Source organism: Nicotiana tabacum, chromosome 5 (assembly GCF_000715075.1).
Source record: "Nicotiana tabacum cultivar K326 chromosome 5, ASM71507v2, whole genome shotgun sequence".
NCBI classification, from domain to species: Eukaryota; Viridiplantae; Streptophyta; class Magnoliopsida; order Solanales; family Solanaceae; genus Nicotiana; species Nicotiana tabacum.
This window is the reverse complement of record NC_134084.1, coordinates 59,731,598-59,742,480: the sequence shown is the minus strand read 5'-3', so window position 1 is coordinate 59,742,480 and position 10,883 is coordinate 59,731,598.

Below are 10,883 nucleotides of genomic sequence, written 5' to 3'. Positions count from 1 at the left end.
ACATATGAACGATTTTGTCTTAGCCAAGAAGATACTTCGAGCTGGTTACTTTTGGATGACTATGGAAACAGACTGCATCCAGTATGTCCGAAAATGCCACCGCTGTCAGATACATGCAGACATGATAAAGGTACCTCCAAATAAGCTTAATGCAACAAGTTCACCTTGGCGTTCGCCGCTTGGGGAATGGATGTTATGGACCAATCGAGCCCGCCGCTTCCAATAGACACAAATTTATCCTGGTAACAATCGACTATTTCACCAAATGGGTCGAAGCAGCATCTTACAGAGAAGTAACCAAGAAAGTCGTGGCAGACTTTGTCCGCGATCGTATTGTTTGTCGATTCAGGATTCCAAAGTCGATCATTACTGATAATGGCTCCAATATCAATAGCAACTTGATGAAAGCTATGTGTGAAACCTTCAGGATCAAACACAAGAATTCCACAATCTACAGACCTCAGATGAACAGGGCCATAGAAGCCGCCAATTAGAATATCAAGAAGATATTGAGGAAAATGATAGAGAAGCATAAACAGTGGAACGAGAAGTTATCATTTTATTTACTGGGGTATCGTAACTTAGTCCGCACATCAACCGGGGCAACCCCCTATATGTTGGTTTACGGTACAGAGGCAGTCATTCCCGCTGAGGTAGAAATTCCCTCCCTAAGGATCATGCAGGAAGCTGAGCTCGACGACGCAGAGTGGGTGAAAAGTCGTTACGAGCAACTAGAACTTATAGATGGAAAAAGAATGAATGCAGTTTGCCATGGTCAACTTTATCAGAATAGAATGTCCAAAGCCTTCAACAAAAGAGTCAAGCCAAGACAGTTCACACCGGGACAGCTGGTGTTAAAGAAACTTTTTCCACATCAGGATGAAGCCAAAGGGAAGTTCTCTCCCAACTGGCAGGGTCCATACATGGTTCAACGGGTTCTGACAGGAGGAGCCCTCATACTCGCATAAATGGACGGAGAAGTCTGGCCAAAGCCGATTAATTCATATGCAGTCAAGTGTTACTATGTGTGATCTTTATGCTTTCCTTATATGATGTAATTTGAACTACACCTGACCTGATTCCCGATTAAGAGGGGATACATAGGCAGCCCTATGGGTTCGGTCACAATTTAATATAATTTTCATTTTCCCCGCAATTGGAAACTGGGGCAGAATTTTGAGGAGGACCCTCAAAATTCCGAAGTAATTTCAGCTGATCATCGCAGGCAACAGTCAGAAGCATCGACCCATTAAACTGGGGCAGAATTTTGAGAAGGACCCTTAAAGTTTCGTATCAAGAGAGGTTGCAATGTCCCGAACCATGTCACAGTCATCGGTTCATCTAAAAACTTATTATTATTATGTCATATTTTTACGAAATCATGCATGTTTACTACTGAAATTAATTTGTTTAGCAATGCTACCCCAATGATACATACAGTATCACCAGATCAAAGCCGAGCAGGTCAAGCAGAGCCAGCGGGGATACGAACTAACCTCCCCCTTTTACAAAACTCACGATTTATCTTTGGATGCAGGCACTTGGATTGCGCAATCATCAAACATATCATACACTCACGAGACGAACATTGTTCAGCAATACAACTTTCAAAACCGTTGCACTTACCCACATTTGCTATCCATACACACCAATGACATTCCGTGTGTCACAATGTCCCCAGCAGTCACAATATCGCAACCTGATATCAGCTAAGAAAGCTCTATTACCACTTGCCATTTTATTTCTTGCATAAGGCTACCATTTTGCCTTCTGAGACTAAACGTTGTCTCCATCTGCATTTTCTGCATTACATAAGGTTACCATTCTGCCTTCTGAGGTTAAGCTCTACCTCCATCTGCATCTTCATGGCTGAAATATCGCCACACCATCTATGTCTGCATGGCTGAAAGATTGCCACATTATCTGCATCTGCATGGCTGAAATATCGCCACCTACTACAATTGCATGGCTGAAAGATCGCCACATCATCTACATTTGCATGGATGAAAGATCGCCACCTACTACGTTGCATGACTGAAATATCGCCACCTACTACATCCGCATGGCTGAAAGATCGCCTCATACTACATCTGCATGGGCTGAAAGATCGCCACATACTCCATCTCATGGGCTGAAAAATTGCCTCATACTGCATCCGCATGGCTGAAAGATCGCCTCATACTGCATCTTATAGGCTGAAAGATCGCCTCATACTGCATCTCATGGGCTGAAAGATCACCAAATACTGCATCTTATGGGCTGAAAGATTTCCAAATTATCCAAAGGCATCATCGTTCGGAGGCACCATTTTCATAGCCCGAGAACACCATGTCATGGCCTGAGGATCCTTTTAATTTTCTCGCGTATCATTATTAAAAGGCATCATGGCTTGGAGGCACCATCCTTATAGCCCGAGAACATCATTTCATGGCCTGCGAATCCTTTAGTGCACGCTTCATGGCCCATGACATCATGGTCTAAGGATATCATTCTCATCGTCCGAAGACGACATTCATGGTCCGACGAGAATTTGCATCATATTTAAATTTACGCACAATATATGCTTTTCTTACTTATTTGCAGGTAAACCGGCGAGAAATGGCTATCTCGACAGGAGCGATCCTGCTCCAGTTCCCGCAGCCATATCAAACCTAAATCATTTACACCGTCCTGGATATTGCGTCCATTCTCGAAAGTCTCTATGGCCTAAACCTCTTCAAACTGTTTTGCTCGGTCAAATTGGTCATCATATCTTTACCAGACAACTCTTTCATCCTTCCCGGATAAAGAGGGGCAGTTGTTGATACCCAATTTTTTTCCTGTATATTTTTATATACAAAGTACTTTCAAAATAGCATAAATATACGTGTATAAGTATGTCCAAATGTTTTATCATTTTTTCCTATTTTTTTTAAAGATTTTTAAACCAATTTATTCCCCTATTTTACTCATAAAAAAACAATAATAATTCCCAAAATTATCATTTTGGTGATTCATTTGTTTTATCCTCATATTTTTACTAAAATATAGCTAAGATAATTTTTGCATATTTTTACAAATTTATTTAGTATTTTTAAAACTAAATTACATGTAATTGCAATGTTAGCCTCTTTTAGATTTAATTACGTTTATATCTATAAAATATTAAGTCCAGTATTTTTAATTTGATAATTATGTACTATAAATAATTTTAGTACCTTTAATTTATTTACAAAAATTATTTTAGTATTTTGTATAATTCAAATAGGAAAAATTGGCTATTTAAATGTTAGCCCCATTTTATTTCAATTATAGCCCGATTTTGAACCCCAATTGAACCTAATTTGAAGCCCAATTTCCATTCAAACCGACCAACAACCCATTTAAATGACCCACCCGGACTCCCATCTAATCCCAGTCATTGATCGTTTAGATCAACAACTCCCATTAATCTTTTCCTAACTAAACCCAAAGACCCCCAAACCCTTTTCATTCATCATAATCCACCGCCTCTGAAACCCCTCCTCTCCCAAATCGTCTCTACAACCACATCACCCTAGCCGCCTCCACCCTAATCCGCTCTAATCCATGGCCTTCCAAGGTCATCGAAGACCTGTATCAACCTCTCATGGCCCCTACGTGTTCGTTCTTGTGGTCTCATGACTAGATCCTAAAAGGGTTTTGTCCAGTCTTTGCTCGATGACTATTCTCCGGTTGTCTCTGACCTTTCTCCGGCCATCCATGACTATTCGAGTTAGACTTTTGACTCTCCTACTTAGATCGATGGTTTTCAAGGCCTTTCTCAACACTTAGGGTTCTTCTGAAACCTAACCTCTAAGGTTCTTTCGATTTCTCTTAGATCTGCTTCAGATATATGTTTGCTTTGGACTTCTAAGTGTTATTCTCGAAGTTTCTTTTCAAAACTCTGCTTTCAAAACCCCTTATCTTTTCCGATTAGGGTTCTTGTTAAGTTATTTCAAAACATTTCTCTGATTTTTTACATGTTTTGCTATGTTTGCTCATATCGTTCTTCTACCTGAGATTGCATGTTAAAAGCCTTAATTTCTTTTGACTGTTTATTAGATGAATGCTTGTTTGCTTGAGTTTTGTCCAATTTGTTTGTTTATCCTCTTTTAAAACTCTACTGTTGTTGAAAATCCTATGGCTTTGAGTCTGAGACTGTTCGTTTAAGTGCATGACTCGATTTGAAGTTCTTTATTTCAAAACTTTTTATTCCTTTGTGTGATTCTTCTGACTTTGGTTTTCTATCATCTCTAAAACTCGATTATGCTTGAAACCCTAATTTTTAATAGGGGTTTTTCTCACATACTACTGTGAGATCTTCGCATGCCTTTGATATTCTATGTTTTCTTCACTACTGATTCAATGTGACTTGACCTACTAGATTATTATGGTTCGAATGTTGCTATCTACTGAATTTTGTACTACTATTGTATGTTATTTCCTTTTGCCAACAAGCTGGGCCTCGCATGTATAGTGTTTATGCACCTTATTTATATGCTGAGTTTCCTAATTTGACTGATCTTCAAATTTGTGACTGATTTCAAACTTTTCCTTTGCGAAATTCTGATTTCACTCGCCTATTAAGGTTAACTGATTTCTTTTCCTGTTTTGCCTTACTGAATCCTTTCCAAATTTAGAGTATTTCTGTACCTAGACTCGATTGCTTACTTAATATTTTACTACTTCTTTTATGGCAACTGCCAGCCTGCTGACAAATTGATTTCCTTCCTTATTTTGAACCTGTCACTACCCGTTAAGCAAGTGATCTCTTAATTAAAGGCAATCACTTGTATAATTGATTCTGAATCATGATTGTTTCCATGTTTGTAGCTTATTACCTCTCTCTTACTCGTTTTCAAAAACTATAAATACCTTGTACTTCTTTTCTTTCAAGGACACGAACACAAGGCATAAACACTTGAGTTCAAATACATACTCCACTAAATCTCTCTCTTTTTCTCTGTTACTACTATATTGCTACCATACCTAGCCAGCTAAAAGCCACGGCTAGGCTGTGGGAAACTTGCTTATTTTTCTCTGCATTTGCATCTCTTACTGGTATGTTCTAATTAAGCTTCTGCACCAACAACAACATGCTTATTTACTGTTTCATGCATCCTTGCTTGTCTACTGTTTGTATTTAACCCAGTACCATTATTAAAGCATGCTGTAACTTCCCCTTATTCCTATTCGGAATTAATGCATCATGACTTGTGAATCCTAAATCCCTACCCCAATGTGTTTAATACTTGTGGTTTGTTTGGGGCATGACAGCATTGGACATTGCTGTGCATGACCCAAACTTGATTCCCCTAGGATCATAACCTCCATGTTTATGTTGTGATTGGGTTACAGGCATGTCAGCACTTCCCATTGTTGTGCATGCCCAATGCTAACCCATACCTAAGTATATAGGCTTATTGTAATGGACTCCCAATCCCCTGACCCCTTTGTATGAAATTGTTAACTCTATAAAATGCTAATGGTTGTCTCCCTATCATCCTTTCCTCTCCTTTATTCCCTCAGTTCTTGAAACTCTGTTTCTGTACTTTCACCATCTTCTTAGACTTAAGTTCTACCCCACCTTATGTGAGCCCTGCCTTGGGACTCATGAGCTCCCTCTGAACTTGGACACATAAGGGCTGGCATTTCCACATTGCACTCATCCCTATTCTGGTTATGTAACTTGGGTGTGAGCACTGCCCGGGGTCCTCTTGAGACCCTTACGGAACTCTGACACACTCAAGTCTAAGAAAGGCTTTGGATCAATGGTATTTTGAGGTGGTTTATTCTATAACTCAAATAGGAAGTCAAGAATCAGGCTTCCTCTGGTTGTAACTTTTCTTTCTACCTTTCTGATGTAATTCTTTATTTCTAGTCCGTAATAATTAGTAATAAATATTTGGGGGCTGGCTAGTGAAAAGGGTTGGGTAACTATGCATGATCAAGGGTAAAAGCATGCCTATAGAACTGTTTTAAATTCTTTGTGTTCAATTCTGCATTTTTTAGACACCATGTCTATAGGGTTTATCTCAATTTCTTCATGGTCAATGTCACACCTAGATAACCTGCCTATAGGACTTATTTACATACTACATGCCACTTAGATATCATGTTTTAGGTTCTAAACGGCTATAAATAATTGTCATGTTCAGAATATCGAAATCAGTAATATATAAAAATCATGCCTATAGGGATTCCCAAGTAAATCTGGTTCGTTTCCATTCACATTCAATATTAGATATCATGTCCATAAGGTTTAAAAATCAGCAATAGTAGATACCATTTCCTGCAGAATCTGAAACTAGTTTAATTTAAGATCAGTCTATTCTGAATCAGTTTTAAATAATCTAATTCCCTTCTTTATCGAGGTTTAGCAAGCATGCCTATAGGATTTCAAACAAATCATTTTGAGTTATTACTTTTTCGCCACATTCCGAATCAATTAGATATCATGCCTATAGGATCCCATCTAAACACTTAGGCAAGCCTTAGAGTAATAACCATAAAAAACTGAATCCGCCATTGTTATTGCTACAAGCAGTAGGCAGGCCTGATTCGGACTTCTTATTTGAGTTATGTAATAAACAGATCTACTTCAATAATCAAACTCCTCTCGTCTTTAGTATTTTAATCAGACCTAAAAAGTATGTGCAAGTCATGCTAGTTATGTGCTTTTGTTTAAGGAGGTGTGTATGGGCCTTTATCTATTTATATGCTTTCCATAACATGCAGTATGTGTTTTGTATGTCGCCGTAGATTTTTATCCTTTGAAACCAATCAGCCTAATATCCCTCCCCTTTAGGAATAGTAGTCCTAAGCTCCTCCGGGACTGATAGGAATGGGATGGGTAATAGCATGCAATAGTAATCGAGACCAATCCGTGCTTTAATACCTTAACGGGGTGGGAAGGGTAGATATGGATATGATGACCGGTGCTCTAATACCACGTGTATCCCCTCTTTGTATGAGTATCATACCGGGTATCGCATTGATGTGATCCATATTAAATATAAACCTAGGACCCCCTTTCCCTTTATTTGCAAACTCCTTTTTAAAATTCTTCTTTTAATTGTTCTTTGGCGTTTAAATCCCCTAATATTTGAGCCAATAATTGTCTAATTGCTAAATTCACAATAAACTGTCTGGCCAAGAACCACACTAGTGGATCCCGAGAGGTGCCTAACACCTTCCCCTTGGGATAATTTCAAGCCTTTACCCTATCTCTGGTTATTCAAACGAAACTTAGAATTGAACCTCATTGGTGTCCTAATGAACCTTAAATCAATAGGTGGCGACTCTTCAAAATTGCAAAACCCAGCTCCCAAAAGGAACAAGTTGTCCCATACATAATGTCATAAACCCGATTTCGCGAGAAAAAGGGGGCGCGACAGTAATCTGTACAGTGCACCTATATAAATAAGAAAGAATGGAATCTATGTATAACTAACTTATCCGCATGTCCCTATTCTATTTGCTCTTTTATAAGAAACTAACAAAAATAGAATCAATATTTACAGCTAGATTTACAGCTAATAAAAAAACCTACTCAATACAATTCTTCTAAACAGGCCCAAAACGTGTAGAGCCCAACTAGTATATCTGAAGCTTTGAGCCCAAGTAGCCAGCCGAAGTTTTAGCCCAATATTTATCCTTGTCCGATAAACACATCTGATAATGAGACCAAACAACCACATCTGATAAACATAAGACAACTAGCCACATTGAACCACATTAGAACCTTCGAGAGAAACACCATTAGAACCACCATCTCCAACACCCCTCCTCAAGTTGGAGAGGGATGAAAGAACACCCAACTTGCCTAAAAAATGGTGGTGAGAAGGTACAGCCAAGGGTTTAGTGAACAAATCTGCCAGCTGAGAAGAAGATCGAACAAATGAAAGAGAAATCAAGCCAGCAAGAAATTTTTGTCTCACGAAATGACAATCAATTTCGACGTGTTTAGTTCGTTCATGAAAGACGGGATTTTTAGTGATATGAATCGCTGCTTGACTGTTGGAATGGAGTGGTACTTGCAAGGAAATGGGTATAGACAGATCATCAAAGAGGTGTACTAACCAAGTCAATTTTTCTACTACACGCCACATAGAACGGTATTCCGCTTTTGTTGAGCTAAGAGAAATGGAAGTCTGCTTCTTTGATTTCCATGAAATTGGAGACCCTCCAAGTGAAATGAAGAAACCACTCACTGATTTCCTTGTTTCTGGACAAGTTCCCCAATCTGAGTCACAGAAAGTGATGAGGTGAAATGATAGGGAAGCTGTCATAAAAAGCCCCAAACCTAGGTCTTTCAACAGATATCAGAGGACACGAAGTGCAGCATGTAAATGGGGATTTCTTGGATCCTGCATATACTGACTCAAATGTTGTATTGCAAAGCAAAGATCTAGTCGAGTATGATTTAAATAGTTCAATTTACCCAAAAGATGCTTGTAAAGTTGGAGAAGGAAGAGCTTCCCCTGTTTTGGCGAGAAATTTGACAGCGGGATCAAGAGGAGAGGAAACAGGGGAGTAATGCAGAGAATCAAATTCTTCTAGAAAATCCAGAGTGAATTTCCTCTGACAAAGAATCAATCTGGATGCCTCACGAAGAACTTCCATACCAAGGAAGAAATGTAAGTCCCCAAGATCTTTTATTTTGAACTCTTGATCTAGAAACATCTTTAATGTATGTAATTAATCCATGTCATTCTCTGTCAATAGAATGTCATCTACATACACAACCACAATAGATATAGAGGATTCTGACCTTTTAAAAAATAAAGAATAATCATTCAACGAATGAGAAAATCCCTTGAAATTTAGGGCTGCTGTAAGTCATGCGTACCATTGTCTGGATGCTTGACGAAGCCCATAAATAGATTTCCTTAATCTAAACACATGTGTAGGTGAAGGGGATTCAACCCCTGTTGAGAACTCCATATAAACATCCTCATTCAATTCACCATGTAAGAAAGCGTTGTTTACACCCAATTGATAGAGCCCCCAACCTTTCTGACTGTTATAGAAAGAATACACCTGATAGTTGTCATTTTGACCGCGGGAGAAAATGTTTCTGTAAAGTCTATCCCTTCTTGTTGTATATCACCCCATAATTACCAATCTTGCCCTCAACCTTTTTATACTTCCATCAGAATGTTGTTTCACCTTGTAGACCCATTTACAAGGAAAAGCCTTTCTTCTAGGAGGCAATTCCACAACTTCCCAGGTTTTATTGAACTCTAGTGCTGCAATTTCTTTTATCATAGCCTCCTACCAACCAGGATGAAGTGTTGCTTGTGTATAGCTACTAGGTTCTTGGATATTGGATAAAGCATTAAGTAGATGTTGGTTAGTGGTGGAAAGACCATGAAAAGGGAATGAAGATGGTGATACTGGTGAGAGGAAACAAGGTGTGCTAACATTAGTAAGTTGAATAGCATTGCAGATGTAGTCCTTTAGATAAGAGGGTGCAATGTGTGGTCTAGAAGACCTTCTAATTAAAGTATCCATCATAGGTTCAGGACTAGATGGGGAACAACTAGGAATGTGGATTGTTGATTCAATGGGAGTACTAATGTGAGGATTAGATGCAGAAATAGTGGGTGAAAAATTAGGAATGTGGATAGTAGAATTGATAGGAGTAGCTGAAAATTGTGAGGGTGAAGAGTGTTCTGAACTTATAGGTGAATTTGAGGAGATAGGCTCAGGAGTAGGTTCCCCATTTATAGATAACTGAGTGTGTATTGGAACATCATCTGTTGAGTTGACAGATTTAGAAAGATGCTCAGAAGTAAAAGGGAAGTAAGAATTTCCTGCATCAGTTGATTTTAGAGAAGCAAAAGGGAAAAAAATTTCATGAAAAACAACATCCCTTGAAACAAAAGCTTTCATATTTTTCAGATTTAACATTTTGTATCCCTTCTTTCCATGTGTATAACCTAGGAACACACAAGAAACTGCCCTTGGTTCAAACTTTGTTCTATGACTTCATAAAGTGGAAGCAAAACATAAGCAACCAAAACACCTCAGGTTATGATAATTTGGCTTAGAATGAAAGAGCAGTTCATAGGGAGTTTTGTATTGAATAACTTTGGATGTGTTGATCAAATAGGTTGATGTCAATAAGCAATCTCCCTAGAAATTAATTGGCAATTGTGACTGAAAAAGCAATGCCCTAGATGTCTCTAATAAATGCTTATGTTTCCTCTCCACAACTCCATTTTATTGTAGAGTGGCTACACAAGTGGTTTGATGAATGATTCCCTATGAGAGAAGAAATTTTGAATATGTTTTGACACTTCCTAACTCAAAAGCATTATCTGATATTATAATTTGAACCTTTGTGTGAAATTGTATTTCTACCATTGCTAGAAAAGACTTCAAAATAGGAAAGGCATTTGACTTTGTGCTAAGTAAATAGGTCCAAGTACCCCTACTAAAATCATCCACAATAGTAAAAAAGTATCTAAAACCATCATAAGTAGGACTCTTATATGGTCCCCAAGTATCCACATGAATTAATTCAAACACTGATTTTGTTGAAATAGAACTTGAGAGAAAAGGGAGCTTTGATTGTCTTGCCATAGGACAAATGATACAAGTATCAGTAAAATTTGAACAAGAAGAAACAGGAATGCTTGATATATTTCTCATATTGCTTAATGGCATATGACCTAGACTATAGTGCCATAATTTACCTTTTACATTGGAATTAGAAAAACTAAAACATAAATTAAACTTAGGAATAGATACTGCCCTATTTTTGGAAACTAAATTACTATTAGACTTGAGAAAACTCTTGGAAATAGATGTTGAAATTCTTGGCTTGATGATGTAGAGGCCTCCTTTCTCCTTACCAATCTCCAGAGGGCTCTTCA